The sequence below is a fragment of the Manis javanica genome, chromosome 16, assembly GCF_040802235.1.
Source record: "Manis javanica isolate MJ-LG chromosome 16, MJ_LKY, whole genome shotgun sequence".
NCBI classification, from domain to species: Eukaryota; Metazoa; Chordata; class Mammalia; order Pholidota; family Manidae; genus Manis; species Manis javanica.
In genome coordinates, this window is record NC_133171.1 from 60,166,701 (window position 1) to 60,193,388 (window position 26,688).

General features: G+C 40.0%; 1 long non-coding RNA gene across 1 annotated transcript in view; it reads left to right on the plus strand.

Moving 5' to 3' along the window:
• Positions 1-26,688, plus strand: part of LOC140846665 (uncharacterized) — an 87,762-nt gene that overhangs the window by 12,994 nt on the left and 48,080 nt on the right. The window contains exon 2 of the long non-coding RNA XR_012126009.1: positions 23,651-23,830. This is a non-coding gene — a long non-coding RNA (uncharacterized lncRNA). The remainder of the gene's footprint in view (positions 1-23,650; positions 23,831-26,688) is intronic.

A 26,688-nucleotide genomic window follows, 5' to 3' on the forward strand; every position in this document is an offset into this window, starting at 1 on the left:
AAGCCAGCTTACTGGATGGGAGGTTATATTTGCAAATTATATAGCTGATAAGGTGCTAATATCCAAAATATATTCATTGTCTAAGTGGGACTCATCTTCTCTGTTTACTGTGCCAAGGAGGTCTCACAGGGTCCATTGTCTGTCATTTAGTCACCCCATCCCTCCAATTTCTGTCCCTCCAGCCACTAGAACAAATGCTGGTTGAGCTTCACCTATGTACCAGGCACTGTTCTGAGCACTTCATGACTTCATGTGTATTAACCAATCCTCCCCTCCTCCATAAAAAACCCATTTCTCAGTGAGGAACTGAGGCATACAGTGGGTAACTTGTCCATGTCACACAGCGAAATGGGTAGTGGAGGAAATACTGTTGAATCTAGGTAGTCTGGGTGAGGACTGCCCTCAGCACCATGCTGCAGCTGTCTCCAGCTTCCTTGGACTTGGTCGGTTCTATGAACCCACCAAACTGTCTAATACCCAGGACTTTGCCCCAGCTGTTTCCCTTTCCTGTCAGCTTTTGCTCATACTCATGGCTCCATTCAAATGTTACCTCCTTGGGAGGACTTTGTGGGCTTCTCCCAGACCCGGTGGGTGTAATTCCTCTACACTTCTACCCTTTAAATGTCTGTCCATTTTTATGGTTTGGTATATAAACAGCACATTTTCCTTTTTTTATTGAAGTATCATTGATACACAGTCATATTAGTTTCAAATATAATGTATAAATGATATACACTAGTTAATCTTTTAAAGACCCTCTTTTTAGCATTGAAAATACTGTTACATAGTACATAGTGTTAGTGTTAATTTCTGATGGCACTTTTAAAATGTTTAACTTTTTAAAAATTTGGTATCATTAATTACATGAGCAACATGATTACTAGACTCCCCCTATTATCAAGTCCCCACCACATACCCCATTACAGTCATTGTCCATCAGCGTAGTAAGATGCTATAGAATCACTACTTGTCTTCTCTGTGTTGCACTGCCCTCCCCATGCCCCCCCCACCATGTGCGCTAATCGTAATGCCCATGTTTCCCCCTTATCCCTCCCTTACCCCCATCGTCCCCAGTCCCTTTCCCTTTAGTAACTGTTAGTCCATTCTTGGGGTCTGTGAGGCTGCTGCTGTTTTGTTCCTTCCGTTTTTTCTTTGTTCTAATACTCCACAGATGAGTGAAATCATTTGATACTTGTGTTTCTCTGCCTGGCTTATTTCATTGCTGTAAAATATTATAAACACAAATCTTCTGGATCTGAGAAGGAACAGGAAGCAATGACATTAACAATGAATCATAGTCTGGAGCATTTCACATCGTACAAAAACTATGACAAGTGCTGATGCCTTTAATACTGTGCAAGATTTAGTTCAAAGTAGACAATAATTTGCATTTCTAACACTTAAAGTAACCCGGAAAATTTTGACAAAACTCACAGTGGCTTATTATTGTCAGCAATGTAAATATTGGATGCAATTATTGTTTAAAAGTATATGGTGACCTGAAAACTATGGGACACTCTAAAGAGAAATTAAAGAGGACACTAATAAATGGAAATTCATCCCATGCTCCTGGCTAGGAAGAATTAATATTGTCAAAATGGTCATCCTGCCTAAAGCAATCTACAGATTCAGTGCAATCCCTATCAGAATACCAACAGCATTCTTCAATGAACTAGAGCAAATAGTTCTAAAATTCATACAGAACAACAAAAGACCCCGAATAGCCAAAGTAATCCTGAGAAGGAAGAATAAAGCACGGGGAATTAGGCTCCCTGACATCAGGCTCTACTACAAAGCCACAGTAATCAAGACAATTTGGTACTGGCACAAGAACAGACCTATAGAGCAGTGGAATAGAATAGAGAGTCCAGATATAAACCCAAGCATATATGGTCAATTAATATACAATAAAGGAGCCATGGATATACCATGGGGAAATGACAGCCTCTTCAACAGCTGGTGTTGGCAAAAGTGGACAGCTACATGTAAGAGAATGAAACTGGATTATTTTCTGACCCCATACACAGAAGTAAACTCAAAATGGATCAAAGACCTGAATGTAAGTCATGAAACCATATAACTCCTAGAAAAAAGTACAGGCAAAAATCTCTTGGACATAAACATGAGCAACTTCTTCATGAACACATCTCACTGGGCAAGGGAAAGAGAAGCAAAAATGAAGAAATGGGACTATATGAAACTAAAAGCTACTGTACAGCAAAGGATACCATCAGTAGAACAAAAAGACATCCTTCAGTATAGGAGAATATATTCGTAAATGACATATCTGATAAGGGGGTTGACATCCAAATTATATAAAGAGTTCACGCACCTCAACAAACAAAAAGCAAATAAGCCAATTAAAAAATGGGCAGAGGAGCTGAACAGACACTTCTCCAAAGAAGAAATTCAGATGGACAACAGACACATGAAATGATGCTCCACATTGCTAATCATCAGGGAAATGAAAATTAAAAACAATGAGATATCACCTCAAACCAGTTAGCATGGCCACCATCCAAAAGACAAACAACAACAAATGTTGGCCAGAATGTGGAGAAAAGGGAACCCTCCTACACGGCTGGTGGAAATGTAAACTAGTTCAACCATTGTGGAAAGCAGTATAGAGGTTCCTCAAAAAACTAAAAATAGAAATACCATTTGACCCAGGAATTCCACTTCTAGGAATTTACCCTAAGAATGCAGCAGCCCAGTTTGAAGAAATCTGTACCCCTAAGTTTATTGCAGCCTATTTACAATAGCCAAGAAATGGTAACAACCTAAGTGTCCATCAGTAGATGAATGGATAAAGAAGATGTGGGACATATACACAGTGAAATATTATTGAGCCATAAGAAAACAAATCCTACCATTTGCAACAACATGGATGGAAGTAGAGGGTATTATGCTCAGTGAAATAAGCCAGGCGGAGAAAGACAAGTACCAAATGATTTCACTCATATGTGGAGTATAAGAACAAAGCAAAAACTGAAGGAACAAAACAGCAGCAGACTCACAGAACCCAAGAATAGACTAACAGTTACAAAGGGAAAGGGACTGGGGAGGATGGGTGGGAAGGGAGGGGATAAGGGGGAAACAGGATATTACAATTAGCACACATAATGTAGTGGGGTGGTGGGGGACATGGGGAAGGCCATATATAGAGATATACAGAGAAGACAAGTAGTGACTCTTTAGCATCTTACTATGCTGGTGGACAGTGACTGTAATGGGTTATGTGGGGGGGACTTGATAATAGGGGGAGTCTAGTAACCATAATGTTCAAATAATTGTACATTAATGATATCAAAATAAAAAAAAACAAAAAAGTATATGGTGTCAAGTTGTAAGCATTGAGTACATTCTGTCAGTGCTCAGAATTCAAGAGAAAAAAATGGGCAATAATCCAGAATTTAACAAACAATATGAATTAGCTTCACATAATAAAGTGTTTGAAATAAAAACTCTTGAAATAAATTTTATAAAATCAACAAAAATTTGGAAAGGGGGCACTCAAGATAGCACTGTGAGTAGGGCGGGAGAAATCTCCTCCCAAACCCATATATATTTTAAAATACAGCAAATACAACTATTCCTAAAAGAGAGGCCAGAAGATACAGGACAACAGCGAGGCTACATCTACATCTGGAAGAACTCAGCATCTCAAGAAAAGGGTAAGGCACAAAGCAGGGATGCGGTGGGACCCAAGCAGTCTTCCCACCCCAGCTCACTGGTGGGAGGAAAAGAATCAGAGTGGAGGAGTGGAAGCACAGGACTGCTAGATAAGCAGCTCTAGTAATCTGCACCAGGAGCACAGACACACATTGCATGGTGTACTGGAAATTAGAGAAATGGAAAAAGTAAAATCGGAGAGACGGCGAACAGGTCCCTGAAGCTGGTGCCCTGGGAGAAAAGGAAAGTGGGCACTTCAAAACTCTTTAAAGGGACAAGGGTTTAACAGTTGGACAAAATTGTGCCAGCACACTCATCCCTGCATGTTGGAATCTTAAGGAAGTTCAGGTGCCGTAACCCCCTGGTGGCAACGCAGCTCCGAAGCCCCTTGCAGTGATAAGCATCCTGCTGTTCATTCCCCCACGCCAGCACTGCAAGCAAACCAGCTGACCTGCCACTGCTGCAGACCAGCTGGGGAGCAGCCCTGCCCACAGCAACCACACAGAGTCTTCTCCCAGCATGCAGCTAACCAGGCCAGACCCAGAGGATCCCCCTGCACGCAGCTACTGGGCGAAGGCACACAAAGCTGATGCAAGGTCCGGAAAGAATGAAGAGGTGCCGTTTTTGCAGGAGAACACACACCGCTCCTCTGAGATCCCTGCTGGTGTCCTAGGCTATCCGGAGAGCCACCCCACCCATGGCTGCTCAGGGGATTTGTGCCGTGAGTAGGGCGGGAGACCCAGAGACTGCTCCCTGAGAGTGGGTAACCAGCACAGGAAGCAGAGAAAGGCAAGGCAACCAGCAATCAGGAAGGGACTTTGTTCTCCCAGCTGACACATGTACCATCTGTCTGTGACCACTTCTATCGCCATGAAAAGGCAAAAGAACCTGGTCCAGTCAAAAATCACTCAAACAACTCCAGAGAGAGGCCCTGGTGGGAGAGATATAACCAATCTTCCTGAAAAAGAATTCAAAATAAAAGTCATAACCATGATGATGGACCTGCAGAGAAATATGAACAGATAAGGGATGAAGACTGAGGGAGATAACAGAAATGAAACAATCAATAGGAGGACTTAAGAGCAGACTGGATGAGGTGAAGGAGACTGTTAATGCAATAGAAATCAGAGAACAGGAATACAGAGAAGCTCAGGCAGAGAGAGATAAAAGGATCTCTAGGAATGAAAGAATATTAAAAGAACTGTGTGACCAATCCACACAGAACAATATTTGCATTATAGTGCTACCACAAGAAGAACAGAGAGAAAAAGGGATAGAAAGTGTCTTTGAAGAAATAATTGCTGAAAACTTCCCCAAGCTGGGGAAGGAAATAGTCTCTCAGAACATGGAAGCCCACAGATCTCCCAACACAAGGGACCCAAGGAGGACAACACCAAAACACATAATAATTAAAATAGCAAAGATCAAATACAAGGATGGGATTAAAGGCAGCCAGAGAGAGAAAAAAGATCACCTACAAATGAAAACCCATCAGGCTATAATCAGACTTCTCAACAGAAACCTTACAGGCCAGAAGAGAATGGCATGATATATTTAATGCAATGAAACAGAAGGGCCTTGAACTGAGAATACTCTATCCAGCAAGATTATCATTTAATTTGAAGGAGGGATTAAACAATTTCCAGGTACGCAAAACTTGTGGGAATTTACCTCCTACAAACCACCTCTACAGGGTATTTTAAAGGGACTCCTCTAGATGGAAATACTGCTAAGGCTAAATAGACGTCAACAGAGAAAATAAAATCAAAGAAAAGAAAGCAGACAACCAAATACTAACTAAAGGCAAAAAATAAATTCAGCTATCCACAAAAGCAGTCAAGGGAAACACAAAAGAGTATAGAATAAAACACCTGACATGTAAAGAGTGGAGGAGGAAGAATAAGAATGCAGAGAAATAAAGAATCATCAGGCTGTGTTTATAATATGTAATAAGTGAGTTAAAGTTAGATGGTTAGATAGTAAAGAAGCTACCCTTGAACCTTCAGTAATTACGAATCCACAGCCTGCAATGACAATAAGTACATGTCCATCGAAAATCAGCCTAACTGTAAATGGACTGAATGCACCAATCAAAAGACACACAGTAACAGAATGGATAAAAAAGCAACACCATCTATATGTGGCTTACAAGGGACTCACCTCAAACCCAAAGACATACACAGACTAAAAGTGAAGTGACTGAAAATGATTATTTCATGCAAACAATAGGGAGAAAAAAGCAGGAGTTGCAGTACTTGCATGAGACAAAACAGACTTTAAACAAAGAAAGTAATGAGATAAAGAAGGACATTACACAATGATAAAGGAGTCCAGCCAACAAGAGGATATAATCATTGTAAATATCTATGCACAAAACACAGGAGCACTGACATATGTGAAACAAATACTAACAGAATTAAAGGAGTAAATAGAATACAATGCATTCATTTTAGGAGACTTCAACACACCACACACTCCAAAGGACAGATCCACCAGACTGAAAATAAATAAGAACACAGAGGCACTGAACAACACACTAGAACAGATGGACCTAACAAACATCTATAGAACTCTACACCCAAATGCAGCAGGATACACATTCTTCTTAAGTGTATATGGAACACTTTCCAGAATAGACCACATACTAGGCCACAAAAAGAGCCTCAGTAAATTTAAAAAGATTGAAATCCTACCAACCAACTTCTCAGACCACAAACGTATAAAACTAGAAATAAATTGTACAAAGAAAACAAAACTCTCACAAACATATGGAGGCCTAACAACATGCTCCTAAATAATCAATGGATCAGTGACAAAATTAAAACAGAGATCAAGCTATATATGGAGACAAATGAAAACAACAGCACAATGCCCCAACTTCTGTGGGACGCAGCAAAGGCAGTTCTAAGAGGAAAGTATATAGCAATTCAGGCATATTTAAAGAAGGAAGAACAATCCCTAATGAATAGTCTAAAGTCACAATTATTGAAACTGGAAAAAAAAGAACAAATGACCAAAGTCAGCAGAAGGAAGGACATAATAAACATCAGAGAAGAAATAAATAAAATTGAGAAGACTAAAACAATACAAAAAAATAAAAAAAACCAAGAGCTGGCTCTTTGAGAAAAATAAACAAAATAGATAAAGCCCTAGCCAAACATTAAGAGAAAAAGGGAATCTACACACATAGCAATGTCAGGAATGAGAAAGAAAAAATCACGATGAACACCACAGAAATACAAAGAATTACTACAGAATACTATGAAAATCTGTATGCTAACAAGCTGGATAACCTAGAAGAAATGGACAACTTTCTAGAAAAAAACAATCTTCAAAGACTGACCCAGGAAGAAACAGAAAATCTAAACAGACCAATGACCAGCAACGAAATTGAACTGGTAATCAAAAAACTACCCAAGAGCAAGACCCTACCCAGATGGATTCATGGTGAATTTTATCAGACATTCAGAGAAGACATAATACCCATCCTCCTTAAAGTTTTCCAAAAAATAGAAGAGGAGGGAATACTTCCAAACTCATTCTATGAAGCCAGCATCACTCTAATACCAGGGAAAAACCCCACACAAACAAAAATTACAGACCAGTATCCCTGATGAACATAGATGCAAAAATACTCAGCAAAATATTAGCAAACCAAATTCAAATATACATCAAGAGGATCATACACCATGATCAAGTGGGATTCATCTCAGGGATGCAAGGATGGTACAACATTCGAAAATCAATCGACATCATCCACCACATCAACAAAAAGGACAAAAACCAAATGATCATCTCCACAGATGCTGAAAAGGCATTTGACAAGATTCAACATCCATTCATGATAAAAACTCTCAACAGAATGGGTATAGAGCACAAGTACCTCAACATTAAATAATGGCCATATATGACAAACCCACAGCCAACAACATACTTAACAGCGAAAAGCTGAAAGCTTTCCACCTAAGACTGGGAACTAGACAGAAATGCCCACACTACCCACTTTTATTCAACATAGTACTGGAGGTCCTAGCCACAGCAATCAGACAAAACAAAGAAATAAAGGGCATCAAGATTGGTAAGGAAGAAGTCAAACTGTTATTATTTGCAGATGACATGATATTGTATATTAAAAAAAGCCCTAAAGAATCCACTCCAAAACTACTAGAACTAATATCAGTTCAGCAAAGTTGCAGGATACAAAATTAATACATAGAAATCTGTTGCTTTCCTACACACCAACGATGAACTAGTAGAAAGAGAAATCAAGAAAGCAATTCCATTCACAATTGCATCAAAAAGAATAAAATACCTAGGAAAAAACCTAATGAAGGAAGTGAAACACCTATACCCTGAAAACTACAAGACACTCCTAAGAGAAATTAAAGAGGACACTAACAAATAGAAACTCATCCCATGCTCTTGGCTAGGAAGAATTAATATTCTCAAAACAGACCGTGCCAAAAGCAATCTACAGATTCAATGCAATCCCTATCAAAATACCAACAGCATTCTTCAACGAACTGGAACAAATAGTTCTAAAATTCATATAGAACCACAAAAGATCCCAAATAGCCAAAGCAATCCTGAGAAGGAAGAATAAAGCAGGGGGGATCTTGCTTCCCAACTTGAAGCTCTACTACAAAGCCACAGTAATCAAGACAATTTGGTACTGGCACAAGAACAGACCCACAGACCAATGGAACAGAATAGAGTCCAGATATTAAGAAAAGCCTATATGGTCAGTTAATGTACAATAAAGGAGCCATGGATATACCATGGGGAAATGACAGTCTCTTCAACAGATGGTGCTGGCAAAACTGGACAGCTACATGTAAGAGAATAAAACTGGATCATTGTGTAACCCCATACACAAAAGTAAACTCAGAATGGATCAAAGACCTGAATGTAAGTCATGAAACCATAAAATTCTTAGAATAAAACCTAGGCAAAAATCTCTTGGACAAAAACATGAGCAACTTCTTCATGAACACATCTCCCTGGGCAAGGGAAACAAAAGCAAAAATGAACAAGTGGGACTATATCAAGCTGAAAAGCTGTACAGGTACAGCAAAGGATACCATCAATAGAACAAAAAGATATCCTCCAGTATGGGAGAATATATTCATAAATGACTTATCCGATAAAGGGCTGACATGAAAAATATATAAAAGAACACATGCCCCTCAACAAACAAAAAGCAAATAATCCAATTTAAAAATTGGCACAGGATCTGAACAAACACTTCTCCAAAGAAGAAATCCAGATGGCCAACAGACACATGAAAAGATGTTCCCATCACTAATCATCAGAGAAATGCAAATTAAAACCACAATGAGATATTACCTCACACCAGTTAGGATGGCCACCATCCAAAAGACAAACAACAACAAATGTTGGTGAGGATGTGGAGAAAGGGGAACCCTCCTACACTGCTGGTGGGAATGTAAATTAGTTCAACCATTGTGGAAAGCAGTATGGAGGTTCCTCAAAAAACTAAAAATAGATATACCATTTGATCCAGGAATCCCACTTCTAGGACTTTACCCAAAGAAAACAAGATCCCTGATCAAAAAGACATATGCACCCCTATGTTTATCGCAGCACTATTTACAATAGCCAAGAAATGGAAGCAACCTAAGTGTCCATCAGTAAATGAATGGATAAAGAAGAGGTGGTACATAAACACAGTGGAATATTATTCAGCCATAAGAAGAAAACCTACCATTTGCAACCACATGGATTGGGCTAGAGGGTATTATGCTCAGTTGTTTAAGATGTATACAAACTTACTTTGTAACTTCCTACTGTTTACTCTGAGTGTTCTAAGTTCTTGAATTTATAGATATAAAAACACTGTAAAATTATTATTTCCACAACAATAACACTATCAATAAGAACAGAAGAAAAGGCAAGCAAATATACAATTTAGAAGCTTTAGCAGTGTGAGGGTAATGATAAACCGATAATTTTTGTAAATGTTAGGTTGAAGAATATACACCTCAGCCGCAAAGCTTGTCTTGACATTGCTAAACTGGTAGGTAGTACCACAAATGTGTCTCAGATGTTACAATGATAAGTACCCATTTACTGATAGTCATTGTGACAGCCTAAACATCGCTAATGAATACAGGCATACTGCAGAGATATGTGGGTTTGACTCCTGAACACTACAATAAACCGAATATCACAAAGTGAGTGAAATGAATTTTTTTGGTTTCCCATTGCATATAAAAGGAATGTTTACACTATACTTTAGTTCTAGTGTGCAGTAGAATTCTGTCTAAAAATGTACATATTTTTATGAAAAAAAGGTTTTATTCCTAAAAAGTGCTAACCATCACCTAAGCTTTCAGCAGATGTAATCTTTTTGTTGGTGGAGGATCTTGCCTTGATGTTGATGACTGCTGACTGATCCAGGTGGTGGTTACTGAAAGTTGGGGTGGCTGTAGCAATTTATTAAAACAACAATGAAGTTTGCCACTTTGGCTCACAGATGATTTCTCTGTAGTGTGTGATGCTGCTTGGTAACATTTTACGCAGGAAAACATTCAATATTAGAGTCAATCCTTTCAAACCCTGCTGCTGCTTTATAAACTAAGTTTATGTAATATTCTAAATTCTTTGTTGTCATTTCAACAATCAGTCTTCACCAGTAGATACCATCTCAAGAAACCACTTTCTTTACTCATCCATAAGAAGCAACTGCTCATCCATTAAACTTTGATCATGAGATGCAGCAGTTCAGTCACATCCTCAGGGTCTGCTGCTAATTCTAATTACTTTGCTATTTCTACCACAGTTACTTTCTCCAGTGAAGCCTTGACTCCTCAGAGTTATCCATGAGTTGGAATCCACTTCTTTCAAACTCCTGATAATCATATTTTGACTTTTCCCCATGAATCATGAATGTTCTTCATGGCATCTGGAATGGTAAATCATTTCCAGGTTTTCAAGAGGAATTCCAGATCCACAAGAGGAATTAATATCTATGGCAGCTATAGCCTTCAAAATGTATCTCTTAAGTAATTAAGACTTAAAACTCAAAACTACTCCTTGAACCATGGGCTGTAGAATGGCTGCTGTGTTAGCAGGTGAAAACAATGTCAGTCTCACTGTTCATCCCCATCAGAATTCTGGGGTGGCCAGGTGCATTGTCAATGAGCAGTAAAATTTTGAAAGGAGTCTTTTTTTCTGAGCAGTAGGCTTAAAATATTCAGTAAACCATGTTATAAAAAGATATGCTGGTATTCAGGCTTTGTTCCATTTTGTAGAGCACATTTAGTATAATTCTTAATGGCCCTAGGATTTTCAGAATAATAAATGAGCTTTGGCTTGAAGTTAAAGTCACCAGCTGCATTAGCTCCTGACAGGAATCAGCCTGTCCTTTTAAGCTTTGAAGCCAGGCATTGACTTCTCTGTAGCTATGAAAGTCCCAGGTGGCATCCTCTTTCAATAGAAGACAGTCTCATCTACATTACAAATCTCTTGGTTAGTATAGCCAACTTCGTGAATTACCTTTGGTAGATCTGGACAATTTGCAGCATCTTCTACATTAGTACTTGCTGCTTCACCTTGTACTTTGATGTTACGGAGATGGCTTCTTCCCTTAAATCTCTTGAACCAACCTCTTCTAGCTTCAAACCTTTCTTCTGCAGCTTCCTTACTTCTCAGCCTTCACAGAATTGAAAATTTAAGGTCTTGCTCTGGATTAATTTTGGCTTAAGGGAATATTACTGTGGCTGGTTTGATTTTCCAGCCAGATCACCAAAACTTTCTCCATATCAGCAATAAGGCTGTTTTGCTTTTTTAACACTCGTGTTCACTAGAGCAGCACTTTCAATTTCCTTCAAAAACTTTTTCTTTGCATTCATACTATGGCTAAGTGTTTGGCACAAAAAGCCTAGCTTTTGGCCTGTGTCAGCTTTTGACATACCTTCCTCACTATGCTTAATCATTTCTAGCTTTTGATTCAAAGTGAGAGGCGTGGGGCTCTTCCTTTCACTTGAATGCTTAGAAACCATTGCAGGGTTATTAATTGGCCTAATTTCAGTATTCTTGCATCTCAAGGAGTAGGGAGGCCCAAGGAGAGGTAGAGAAAGTGGAGTTGCTGATTAGCAGAGCAGCCTGAATACACACTGTTTATCAGTTGTGCTCACCATCCTATATGGGCATGGTCTGTGGTGCCCCAAAATGATTACAAAGATCACTTGCCAGAGTGCAGCTCCAGCAGGCGGGTGTGGAGCTCAAAAGGCTGAGACGGAGTCGGTGCGCGGAGAGACAGGACACGGAGTCAGTTGGAGGTGGTCTCTCGATAAAGTGCCCATGACAGCTTTATTTATACCATTTTTCACAAGGATATGATTATTTTTTATTCTGTTAATTAGTATAGGCAGTTGATTAATAAGCATAGGCAAGCTTTTTTCTTCTTTCTAATCTATTCATGGTTGGTCAAGTGTTAGACAGGTGATCATTTTCTGTTCCTAGACCGAAACTTTTCCTAGCAACATGGACTCTATTGTGTTTTATGTTTCTATGCAACGCAGTTTCTTAGTGCATGTGACCGCAGGAGCGTGCAGTATGTAGCACTGACTATGGAGTCTATCAGCTCAGGGTGAAATACAGGTCACCTAGTGCCACAGTTAGCTAGGATTCTTGCCCACAAAAACATTCTTAGAAGCTTTAATAAATTTATAAGCAATCCAAAATCATAAACTCATATCTTCACCATAATCCCCTTTATAGGGCACAGTAGGCAGCAAACTAAATTTCCCCTTCTTATCTACATTTCTCTTTCTTCTGTGTGAATACCAAAATCTCCCTGACATATGCTACACAGGTCTCCATGACTCCACTACTGCAGGGACTAAACAAATTCTTACATGGTGAACAATGCAAGGGCATTCATATCATAGAAACTATTTCTATTTTAACTACCAACCTTAAACTATAAACAATCAAGTCAAATATAATGTATGATTATTTGATTTTTATACTTTATATATGACTCGAATAAAATGATGATGTAGGTAGATGCAAGATACAGATTGAAAGCATGATATAGTGCTGAAAGAGGGCAAGTGTAGATGATCAGGTCTGTGCCTATAGACTAGGTATTAATCCGGTCAGACAAGGGCAACAAAACATCCACAGGTGTAGACAATTTCTCTCAAAACTTGGGGGGTGAGGTTCTAAGCCTCACCTCTGTTGGCCCCCATTTTCTCACCTGATGGCCCCCCTGTGACTGTGCCTGTCTTAGGTTGTTCCTCTCTTGAGGAATCTTACCCGTTTCTGGCTAACCAGCCATCTTCCCGGGCCATACAGGGAGATGTAAAACTGGTAAGTGAGAGAGAAGTAATATTCTTTGAAAATGTTAGCTTTTTACTTCTTTGCAGATTTATGCCCTGTGGCTTCCAGGACCAGCACTTGTCTTGAGGTATCCTTACTTCTTGCAAAATTATGGTATCTGGTAATTTCATATGTAAGGCACAAATTCTAGTAAATGGCTGTAATTAGGAAAGAAGAAAAACTATAGAAGTAGCAGAGGGAAGAAAACATGAGAAGATGGTTTAGTGTCAGGGTTATTCTATTCAATATTTTCTCATGACTATTTTTATAAAACTCTCCATCACTAGTTTCACTAGCACTGTAATAATAAAAGGGGGGTATTCTCAGTGGAAATGGGGTGGTCAATGTTTGACTGACTAACAGTAGGTTTTGGTACTTTATGCCAAGATTGCCATTTGGCCCCTGCATATTCTATTCTTCAGGAGCACTGTCCTGAAAAGCTCCTGGGAAACTTATGTTCTCCTCCTTTCCACACTGCTCAGCAAAGGTTAGTTAACCCTTAGCAAAAATGCACGTAAAAGCAAAGCCAATAGTATAATAGAAAAAGCAAAATCAAGGTGGGTAATAGGGGGAGCCAGCTGCGAAGGCCCCTGATTTGTGTGGGTCTTCTTCCAGCCTGAGCTTCGCTACACAGCTTGAATGGCATGGCTCCCGCCAATCACTGATCGTGGATCATCATAATAAATATGATAATAATAAAAAAGTTTCAAATATTGTGAGACCGTCAAAATGTGGCACAGAGACTTGAAGTGAGCACACTGTTGGGAAAATGGTGTTGACAGCTTTTTTGATGCAGGGTCACAACAATCTTTCCATTTGTAAAATATTCAATATCTGCAACATTTTACTGCTTATAAGTTGTATTCTATTTCCTTTAACAATCAAGATGGCTTTCTGGTGCAATACCAATGTGGAACAGTGCTGTAAAGGTCTAAATGAACATTAGTTATAAACTGCTGGCTTTTAATATTTAAGCATTGAGCTGGTTAAGTATGGGAGTCAGGTGGAGCACATTGAGAAATCACAGTAAGAAGGGGCTTCAGAATGTAGGATTCTTGCTTCTAATGCGTGACTCTTATGGAGTGAGTGGTAAGTGTTCTATTTTTTCCTGATTCAGCTGAATGAACAAAAGTAGATAAACGGAGTTTGAATAAAAAAGAAATTGTCTTCATTTTATTTTATTTCTAAAGTCAGGTGATTTTGCCTTGATATTAGTATTATGTTATAATCTGCAACTAGCTATTACTAAGTGCTTAGTGCAAGGATGAGGTTTACCCTCATTCTCTGCAATTATTTCACACTTAGAAAACAGGATGTGGGCAATGTAGGATTTGTTTGTTATCTAGACTAGCACTAGTATAATTAAAAATTTCCAGTAGTCATATTAATAATATAAAAATAAATAGATGAAAGTAATTTTAATGTATTTAGCCCAGAAAGTCTAATATATTAGCATTGCAACATGTCCTAAAAAAAAAAAAACTATTAATGAGATTTTTTACATTCTTTTCTTCATACTTAGACTTTGAAATCTGGTGTACATTTTATATTTAGTTTCTCAGTTGCTCTGGTCATATGTGTCTCATTTTTCTCCCCTGAAATTAGTGAGAATAATAGTTACTACTCATAGGTTTATTGTGAGAATTAAATGAGTAAATATATTTAAACATCTATTCTATGCTTATTGTATGACATGTACTATAAGGGCTTTGTGTACATTTAATCCTCACATTATATCTGAGGTAGGAACAGTTAACCACCTCACTATATAGGTGAAGCAAACTGATGACTAGAGAAGGTTAAATAAGCTTTTTGAGAGCTCACAACTAGTAAGAAGCTAAGCTGAGATTTGGACCTACGCAGCCTGATTCCAAAGCTGGAGACTGTATCCACACTTCTAGAAAGTGAAATGAAATATAGAGTCTAATTAGGGAAGAATGCAGATTTAGTTAGTGCATAAAGCAGTAATGGTGAAGGGAACTAATGAAGACTGTTGTATATATTGTTAAGTACATTGTGCATACTTACTATGTACAAGAAGATGTACAGAAGACTAGCTGCTAGTTCCCACTAGAAAGTGTGTGTGTGCACATGCTCGGGCATGCTGGTGTGGAGGAAAGCTGATTAAAAATTGCAGAACCATACTCCTCGTCATACTACACTCATACTGGGTTTCCAGTGGTGAGCAAAGGATGGGGGACTCTATTCCTCAGGATGCAGATAGAAACTATGAAATTGCTAAAATTAGTGTTCAGGGGTGAAAGTAGATGTAGAGGGCTGAGAGAGGAAAACCAGGTACAGGATTGTCATACAAAACAGATCCCTTCAGGGTCATCTATTCACTGGGACTCAGATGAAAGTCAAAATATATGCTATGGGTTAGAAAACAGGCTTTGGGGGAAACTCAATTTAGTGTCTGCAAGTAAAGAGAAGGCTTGCATCCCATTCCTTGTATTATTCCATAAAGGAGCAAACAGGGCACCAGGGTAGGGTATGTGGCAGTGGAGGGGTCCTGCCACATACTGTGCTCCTTTTTAAGGCAAGCACATGAGCAACCTTATCAATGAGGAGACACAAACTGCTTAGGCACAAAGCATTCTGGGTTAGAGTGTCAGCTCTTGACAGGATGTGGTAAGCACAGTTCTGTTGTGGCCCTCAATGACCCTCTTCACTGGTATTCACATCTTTGTGAAGTCCCCTTCCTGTAAGTGTGGGCTATGTCTAATGACTTGCTTCTAACCAATAGAAAATGGCAAAGGTGAGATGATAGCACTTCTGTGAGTAGGATATAAAAGTCTGTGACTTTCGTCTTCCAAGGAGACTCCTTTATTGTCTTTGGTAAAGAAGCTCCCATGTTGGAGAAGCTCATGTGATAAGGAGAGAGTGATTTCTCCTATCCAACAGCAAATGAGGATCTGAGGCCCTCGGTCCAGCAGTCCTCCAGGAACTGAATGCTGCCAACAAATATGTAAGGAATTCTGAAAGTAGATCCTCTCTTAGTTTAGACTTCATAAGAGACCCCAACCCTAGCCAAAACACTTTTTGCAGCCTTGTGAGACCCTGAAGCAGATGACCCAGTTTTTCTTTGGACTGATGATCCACAGAAACTGTGAGATGATAAATGTGTGTTGTTTTCAAGCCCCTAGTTTTGGGATAATTTGTTACACAGTAATAGATAACATACCAGAGATGTTTGGGAATGCTAGCTGCCCAATAACTGGAGACCTAGGGACCCATGGCAAATTTCAGTTCCCTCTGACAGGTGTTTAAAACACCATTGGAGGTACCATTGAAAGGTGACTTTTTGCAGCCCCACTCACTGGGAGAAGAAACCCCAGGTTCTAGTTAGCTCATTATTTAAACTATTCAGAGTGAGCTCCCAGTGTCATTGTCAGATAATTTCTGCTGCCTGCATCACAAAGACAATAAAATAGCACTACAGTGAGTGAGTGGGATTAGGAAAGTAAGTTACAGACCCCTTGTGTAGAGATGTGTATTACTAGACCCTTGAATCCTCACTATGAACAGGAAGAATTTGTAAATTCACAAATGAGCTTAGATAAAAGAGACTCTCAAAGAATATGTCAATATCTTAACTAGGAAACATTTTCATGACGAAAAAGGGAGGAAGCGGAAAGCTATGGGTAAACTGGCAGAACTGAAGGCTGGTTTCTAACCAAATGAATTGTAAGAGGGAGAAAAAAGAGTGAACTAGTAAGTTAAAAGACACTAAAGAGATGTAACAACCGAAAGCAATAAGTACATCTCTTGATCCTGGTTTAAACACCTCCATTATTAAGAAAAATATATAATAATTTAAAATATTAAAATTATAATAGTATTGTATGATATATAATTACATTTTGATTGCATGTTAATTATTTTTGATTTATTATAATTTAAAATATTTAATATCAGTAATAGGAAAACTGGATATCTTATTTGGTGATATTAAGAATTATTAATTTTTGAAATACTATAATTATGAAATTTATAAAGTTATATTTTAGGGATACATTAAAAATATTTACAGATGAGATGCTATGTCTGTATGTAATTTTGTTCAAATATCCAGTAAGTACTGGAATTGGGGCGCTAACTAGGCAGGGATGTACCTGATACAAGATTAGCTATGAGTGATTGGTGAAGCAGATGCATGGCTGATGCACATAATATATTTTATTATATTATTTTCTCTAGTTGTATATGTATTTGAAATTTCCATAATGAGAATGTTTTTTATTTTTTAAGAGAAAGCTGAATCATAATATCCTTGAGAATTACAACCCTCTTCCCTAGGACAAGGACCATGAGGAAATATCTGGGAATATTTCTGAGTAGGGTTGGGGATTTACTGAAATGAAGGTCACCTCTGCTGGGGGCTTCAGATGTATAATTTGCCCACCTGATTGGACACAGTTTCGTTTCTGTTGTGCCTTGATGACATTTTCACATCTGTGGACTAAGAAGAACTTCCATCCTGGAGGAAGGTCCAGCAATGTGGGAGGATAAAGGGAAAATAGACAAGGACATAGGGAAGGAGAGAACCTTCCAAGATCTCCTGATAACACCTGAGAATGAAAGTCAGGTGCTACAAGTCAGCACACACTGTTGCCACTCTTGACTTCTTAATTAGTTTTCCATGCCTCTGCTGGGTTTAGAGCCCTCCCTGTCTTTATGGATATAACACTCTAATAATTGTAGTAATTTATTCCTAGGCAATCAAGGGAGACTAATAGAAACATGAGATGTCACAATGAATAGAGAGAGTTATCAAAACACATTAATTGAACATGTATATGTTTTCCCACAGGTATCAAAGTCTTCTCTTGGGAGTTGATTATGACAATGTACCATAGTTTAGACCAAATGTGGCTTATGACTTAAAATTCCCCTGGAAAATCTCTTTAAAATTGAAATATCATTGACATACAATCTTATATTAGCTTCAGATGTGCAACACGTTTCAACAGTTACCTATATTATTAAATTCTCACCTCGACTAGTGCAGTTACAATCTGTCAACATAGAAAGATGTTACAGTATCATTGACTGTATTCTCCATGCTGTCCTACTATCCACATGACCAAGTTGTATTATGATTGAGAATTTTTGTGCCCCTTTATCCCCCTTGCTCACTCCACCCATCAACACCAACCTCTACACCACGGTTACTGGTAGCCATTTCTCAGTGTCTAAGTCTACTGCTGTTTTGTTCATTCCATTTTCCTTGGTTTTTATATTCCACAAATAAGTGAAATCATATGGTATTTGTCTTTCTCTGCCTGGCTTATTTCACTGAGCATAATAACCTCTAGGCCCATCCATGTTGTTGCAAATGGCAGGATTTTCTTTTTATGGTTGAATAATAGTTCATTGTGTATACATACATCTTCTTTATCTGTTCATCTATTGATGGACACGTAGGTTGCTTCCATATCTTGGCTATTGCAAATAGTGTGGCGATAAACATAGGGGTACATATGTCTTTTAGAATCAGGGGTCTTGTTGTCTTCAGGGAAATTCCTAGAAGTGGAATTACTGGATTGAATGGTATTTCTATTTTTAGTGTTTTGAAGAACCACCATATCTTTCCACAATGGTTGCAACAATTTACATTCCCACCAAAGTGTAGGAGGGTTCCTATTTTTCCAGTGCTTGCCAACATTTGTTATTTCTTGTCTTTGGGATAGTGGCCATTCTGACTGGTGTGAGGTGATATCTCATTGTGTTTTTGATTTGCATTTCCCTGATGATTAGTGATGTATATCATCTTTTCATGTGACTTTCAGAAATTTGTATTTCTTTGGAGAAATGTCTCTTCAGGTCCTCTGCCCATTTTTTTCTCTTTTTCTTCTTTTTATTAAAGGATTATTGATATACACTCTTATGAAGGTTTCACATGAAAAAATGTGGTTACCACATTCACCCATATTATTGTGTCCCCCCCATACCCCATTGCAGTCACTGCACATGAGATCAGTGTACTAAAATGCCACAGAGTCACTGTTTGCCTTCTCTATGCTACATTGTCTTCCCCATAATCCCCACACATACCATGTGTGCCAATCATAATAACCCTCGATCCTCTTCTCCCTCCCTCCTCACCCGACTTCACCCACCCCTCCCCTTTGGTAACCACTAGTCCTTCTTGGAGTCTGTGAGTGTGTTGCCATTTTGTTCCTTCAGTTTCGCTTTGTTGTTATACTCCACAAATGAGGAAAATCATTTGGTACTTGTCTTTCTCCGCCTGGCTTATTTCACTGAGCATAATATCCTCCAGTTCCATCCATGTTGTTGCAAATGGTAGGATTTGTTTTCTTTCTTATGGCTGAATACTAGTCCATTGTGTATATATATGTACCACATCTTCTTTATCCATTCATCTACTGATGGACACTTAGGTTGCTTCCATATCTTGGCAATTGTAAATAGTGCTGTGATAAACATAGGGGTGTATATGTCTTGAAACAATTTGAGAAGTTGTTTTCTTTGGGTAAATTCCTAGGAGTGGAGTTTCTGGGTCAAATGGTATTTCTATTTTGAGTTTCTTGAGGAACCTCCATACTGCTTTCTGCAACAGTTGAACTAGTTTACATTCCCACCAGCAGTGTAGGAGGGTTCCCCTTTCTCTGCATCCTCACCAGCGTTTGTTGTTCCTAGTCCTTTCTATGTTGGCCATCCTAACTGGTGTGAGGTGATATGTCATTGTGGTTTTAATTTGCATTTTCCTGATAATTATCGATGTGAAGCATGTGCCTGTTGGCCATCTAAATTTCTTTGGAGAAGTGTCTGTTCATATCCTCTGCCCATTTTTTTTGTTATAATTAATCTACAATTACAGGAGGAACATTATGTTTACTAGACTCCCCCCTTCACCAAGTCCCCCCACAAACCCCATTACGGTAACTTTCCATCAGCATAGTAAGATGCTGTAGAATCAGTACTTTTCTTCTCTGTGTTGCACAGCCCTCCCCATGCCCCCCCACATTATACATGCTAATTTTAATGCCCTCTTTGTTTTTATTCCCTCCTTATCCCTTCCTTCCCATCCATCCTCCCCAGTCCTTTTCCCTTTGGTAACTGTTACTCCATTCTTGGGTTCTGTGAGTATGCTGCTGTTTTGTTCCTTCAGTTTTTCCTTTGTTCTTATACTCCACATATGAGTGAAATCATTTGGTACTTATCTTTCTCCACCTGGCTTATTTCACTGAGCATAATACCCTCTAGCTCTATCCATGTTGTTGCAAATGGTAGGATTTGTTTTCTTTTATGGCTGAATAGTATTCCATTGTGTATATGTACCACATCTTCTTTATCCATTCATCTAATGATGGACATTTAGGTTGCTTCCATTTCTTGGCTATTGTTAATAGTGCTGCAATAAACATAGGGGTGCATATGTCTTTTTCAAACTGGGCTGCTGCATTCTTAGGGTAAATTCCTAGAAGTGGAATTCCTGGGTCAAATGGTATTTCTATTTTGAGCTTTTTGAGTAACCTCCATACTGATTTCCACAATGGTTGAATTAGTTTACATTTCCACCAGCAGTGTAGGAGGGTTCCCCTTTCTCTACAACTTCACCAACATTTGTTGTTGTTTGTCTTTTGAGTGGTGGCCATCCTTACTGGTGTGAGGTGATATTATTGTGGTTTAAATTTTCATTTCTCTGATGACGAGCAATGTGTAGCATCTTTTCATGTTTCTGTTGGCCATCTGAATTTCTCCTTTGGAGAAGTGTCTGTTCAGCTTGTCTGGGAATTCTTTAATCCCTCCTTCATATGTGAATGATAATCATGCTGGATACACTATTCTTGGTTCAAGGCCATTCTGTTTCATTGCATTAAATATATCATGCCATTCTCTTCTGGCCTGTAAGGTTTCTGTTGAGAAGTCTGTTGAGAGCCTGATGGGTTTTCCTTTGTAGGTGGCCTTTTTTCTCTCTCTGGCTGCCTTTAATACTCTGCCCTTGTCTTTGATCTTTGCCATTTTAATTATTATGTGTCTTGGTGTTGATGTCCTTGGGTCCCTTATGTTGGGAGAGAGTTCTGTGTGCTTCCATGGTCTGAGAGACTATTTCATTCCCCAGCTTGGGGAATTTTTCAGCAATTATTTCTTCAAATACACTTTCTACCCCTTTTTCTTTCTCTTCTTCTTCTGGTACCCCTATAATCTGGATATTGTTCCGTTTGGATTTGTCACACAGTTCTCTTAATATTCTTTCATTCCTGGAGATCCATTAATCTCTCTGTGCATCAGCTTCTCTGCATTCCTGTTCTCTGATTTCTGTTCCATTAACAGCCTCTTGCACCTTGTCCATTCTGCTTTTAATTCCTTCCAGAGATTGTTTTATTTCTGTATTCTCCCTTCCAACTTTATCCAGTAGCTCTTGCATTTTTCTCTGCAGCTCCATCAGCATGGTTATGACCTTTATTTTGAATTCTTTTTCAGAAAGATTGGTTAAATCTATATCCCCAGGCTCCCTCTCAGGGATTGTCTCTGTGATTCTTGTCTGGATCAAATTCTTCTGCCTTTTCATGGTGATAGATGTAGTTGTGGGGAGTTGGACCATGTGTCAGCTGGGAGAACAAAGTCCCTTCTTGCTAGTTTATGGCCTTCCTCTCTGGTGAGAATAGCGACCCCTAGCGGCTTGTGCTGTGCAGCTGTGTACCAATGGAGCCTCTGAGTTTGGCCTGGGCAGCTGCAGACGGGACTCTGCACAGCTGCTGTGGGCACGGCCACTCTCAGGCTGCTGCTCCACTATGGCAAGGCCATGCCAGAGGGGGAACGGGCAGGAGGCTGTTTATCACTGTGAGGGGCTGCCACCCAGGGGGTTAGGGTGCCCAGAGTTCCATGGGATTCCCAGCTGCTCGGATGAGTGTGCCTGGATGCTTCCGTCCAGCTGTGAGGCTCCTGTCCTTTTAAGACTTTCAAAAATCACTCACCTTTCTTTTGTCCCAGGGGCTTTGGGTGTGGGGACCTGCTCACAGATTTCACTTTTCCATTTCCCTAGTATCCAGCACACCACACACTGTGTGTCTGCGCTCCTGGTGCGGATGACTAGGGCTGGGTAATTATCAGTCCTGGGCTTCCACTCCCTCCCCACTCCGACTCCTCTCCTTCTGCCGGGAGCTGGGGTGAGGGGCGCTCGGGTCCCGCCAGGCCACGGCTTATATCTTACCCCCTTCATGAGGTGCTGGGTTCTCACAGGTGTAGATGTAGCCTGGCTGTTGTACTGTATCTTCTGGTCTGTCTTTTAGGAATGGTTGTATTTGTATTTTCAAAAATATATATGGTTTTGGGAGGAGATTTCCGCTGCCCTTCTCACACCGCCATCTTGGCTCCTCCCCCAAGGCTCAGTTTTATCATTAGTAAAATGGAAGATCATAAGTAATGTGGTATAAAAGGGGCTCACTGACTTTAAATAATTTACTGACCTCAAATAACAGATCTATGAGTCTGATTCCTGGTATAAAACATTCTATTTTCCTTCCTCCGAGTGCCAACGATGTTAAAAAAAATAGGCCCATAATCTAACACTCCACTATAAATTCCTCACTCCCATCAGGCAGAAGCGAGAGCAAGAGTCTACAGCTGATGCCCTCCTGACCTCTGCAGTACTTCAGACTCTGGCAGCATATCCAGTTTTGGGGATTTCAGGGATTCTGTTTCCAAAAGGCTGGCCACAGAGTTATTGGGGTGGAAACTGCATCCACTCTGATCTGAGAGAAAGGACAGTGGTTAAGTGACCCCCAGAAACCTCTCTTGGTGTGAGAGGACCCTCAGCCTGAGAGGTCATCGTTGTCTGTGAAGAGCCTTCAGTAAACAGCCCCTATCCTTTTGAACAGACTGAGAAAATAGAATGAGGAGGCTGGAAGGTCCCGTGATCACCTCTAGGACTGACATGTAAGTTGAAGGAATAGCTAGTGTGAGAGCCAATGGTTTCTTACTACTGAACCACCATCGGTGAACCCACCACCCCATGGTGGCAGTGTCAGCCCAGGATGGTCCCCCAGGAACAGGCTGTTCCTCAATTAGCAGTAGGAGGAGCAGAGGGCACTCAGGCTTGGTGCAGGTCCTCTTGACTCCTGCCTTTCTTTAGTCCATTCAACAAGACAAAGAATCCCATTCTGACAGCTGGCGTTAGATTTTACCATTTTCAGCCCCCAAATACCTGATGAACATATCAAGGGTACACTTTTTCTAGAAACAATGGTGTTTTTATTTGCTCAAATAGTACAGTCTACCTTAAATAAAAGCCCTGTCTAGTCAGTGCTTTTTTGCCTTTTCAATTTGTGTCCAATGATGTTTCCTAAACAGAGGATTATGGAGGGCACGGGAAATGTTAGAGGCACGCTACAATTTCTAGATCTGCAGCAGAGAACTGTAATGTCTTCTGCTGCCGGAGATATTGAGGAGTGAGGTGGTTTGTATTCATAAATAACTTTTACCAATAGAATCAGGACTGAAAGAGAAGCTACTGTGCTTTAGGATTGTGTTTAGAATACAGGACTTTAGTTTCAGGAATAATGCTAAAGCTAATAATAGAGCAAAAGTTTGTCCCAATTTAGACAAGATACTAAAAGGGTTTACCTGTCTCCTAACACACAGCGTCTCCCTTCTTCTGCAGTGCCAAGTGACGTTTGTTCTCTAGGACATCTTGGCACACCACACTCAGGATGGCTGGTCCTTCTGGAAATGAAACAAGGCCCTTTCCTGTACAGCTCCCAGAACCAACCTGTGCTAGATTCTCTCTCTGGGTCACACAGCTAAGTGGTGTGGAAGAAATTCTGGAATCTGGGTGGGTCAGGTGAGGCCTATACTCCTCAGTGCCATGTATACCATGTTCTGTGAACCCATCACACTGTGCAGTACCAAGACTCCTTCTCTTCTTCTTCCCTTCCCTGTCACCTCCTGGTCATCCTTATGGCTCAGTTCAGATGCTGCCTCCTCAGAGAGGACTTCCTGGGCTGCTTCCTGACTAGGGTGGATACCCTTGTTCTCTATTCAAAATGCCTGTCTTCCCACCTTGACAATTTTGTGTGTAAACACAGCACACTTGACTTGCATCCCCAGGGCTTGGCATGTATCAAGCCCAAAATAAAAATCACTGGAGTTAATAAGTTAATACACCTCCTCAGGTGTAGTTAAGGAAAACTTCATGTTTCCGGTAATGGTGGGTGGGAATAGTTGGACCCACCTTCCTATTGAAAACAGTACCCCCTTAACTTTTATCTTGAGACAATAACCTTGCTAGTGACTGGACTTCATATATTTGAAGGGTGTGTGATGTGAAGACTTACACTTATTCTGTTTGACTGTAGAAGTCAGAAATCGGTCATTTCTGCAGAAGAGTCAGGGAGATGGAATTGGGCTCAGAAGGCTTTTGTTGTTACTTAGACTTAACACAGGAATGAGCATCCTTGGTAGATAGTGAACACTCCATCACTAATGGAATCCAACCTCTCACTCTTGATGTTGTATAGAAAATTGTGACATTGTGAGTAGATCAGAGGATATCTGAGGCCCCCCCTCTCACTGAATCTGCCATAGCAGATGGAGCACTAGGCCAGGCATCAGAAGACCCACTAGCCCTGTGATCTCGGGCTGGGCACTTCTGAGTATCATTTCTGACATTTGATAGTTAAGCTGTGATAATCATATCTAACTCACCTAGAGTTGTTGTATATTGTAACTTATAAGAAATATCTATTTGGTCTTCATCCCTGTTTCTGGCAGAGCTCCCCAAATTAGGAATTTCCTAAGGGGTGAGAGTGGCAGTAGAGATGCCTTTTGTGATGTTAATGGTGACACTTTTGGAAGCACCCAAGAATCAGGGCTGGTTGCCAAGGGAACCACCAAGTGATTAGAGAATTGGGATTTTCAGTCCCAGCTCCAGACTGTAGGAGGGCGGCTGGAGAGGGTGTTCAATCACTAATGGTCAATGAGTTAACTGTGCCTGTGTAATGAAGCCTACACAAAAACCCAAAATAATGGGGTTTGGAGAGCTTCCAGCTTGGTGAACACATGGGGATATGGGGCAAGTAGAGAGCTGGAAGAGGGCACAGAAGCTCACTTCCTTCCCACATGCCTGGCCCTATGCATCCCTTCCATCTGGCTGCTCCTGAGTTATACCCTGCTATAATAAGCTAGTTATCTAGTAAGTAAAATGTTTGAGTGCTGTGAGCCACTATAGCCAATTAATAAAACCCAAAAGGGGGTTGTTAGAACATTCAATCTACAGCCAGTGGGTCAGAAGCAAAGGTGACAGCCTGGACTGACAATTGGCATCTGAAGGGGTGGTGCTGGGGAGGAAAGTCATGTAGGACTGAGCCCTTAACCTGTGAGATCTGCCGAGATCTCCAGTAGAAGGTGCCAGGATTGAGTCAGTTAGCTATGTGGGTGGAACTGGGTGATCAGAATATTACATGATAAAAAAGAAAGGGAGAAGAGGATCAAAACATAATTGGGCTACCCAGAAAACGAATTAAGATATGATATGAAGAAGAACTTCCAACATCAACATCCTCTGGAAGAGTCATTCCAGAAGATGATTATCAAAAAACTTCAACAAAGATCCTGGCGCTGTTGCAGTTGTAGCTGCATTCATCCCACCGGTTCCTGGACTTGCCATTGGAATGAAGAAGGAGATATCTAAGCTGGCCTGTGCATACAGTAAAACAACAAATTTGACTGGATCTATACTGTCAGAACTCAACCAAGAATTAGGAGAAGTGCAAGTTGCAGTTCTCCAAAATCGTGCGACTATAGACTATATACTGTTAAAAGAACATATGGGATGTGAACAGTTCCCAGGAATGTGTTGTTTTAATTTGTCTGATTTTTCTCAAATATTCAAATTCAGTTAGACAATATCCATCATATCATTGATACGTTTTCACAAATGCCTAGGGTACCTAACTGGTTTTCTTGGTTTCACTGGAGATGGCCGGTAATTGTAGGTCTGCTTTTGTTATGTATCTGTATTCCTATTCTGTTAATGTGTGTACGCAATTTAATTAGTAGTTTGTTAAAACCTATACATGCTTATGTTACTCTACAAGACGTTATGTCAAAGAAATAATCAATCTTCCCATGTTTTCTTCCATCTGCTACTTCTATAGCTTTTTTTCTTCATTCCTAGTTACAGCCCTTCAGTAGAACTTGTGCCTCATATAGAAAACTACCAAGTATCATAATTCTTCCAAGTGGTAAAGATACCTCAAGACAAATGCTGGGCATAGAAGCCACAGGGCATAAAATCTGCAAAGAAGTAAAAAGCTAACCTTCTCAAAGAATATTGCTTCTCTCTCACTTACCAACTTTACATTTCCCTGTATGGCCCCGGAAGATGGCTGGTTAGCCAGAGACGGGTAAGATTCCTCAAGGGAGGAACAACCTAAGACAGGCACAGTCACAGGGGGGCCATCAGGTGAGAAATTGGGGATCAACAGTGGTGAGGCTTAGAATCTCAAGCCCCCTGTTTTGAGAGAAATCTGCATCTGTGGATGTTTTAATGCCCTTGTCTAGCTTGGATTAACACATAGTCTACAGGCACACACCTGATCATCGACATTTGCTCTCTTACAACACTAAATTATGCTTTCTATCTTTATCTTGAATCTACCTACCACTTCAGCATTTTATTTTTTAAAAAAAGGGAGAAAT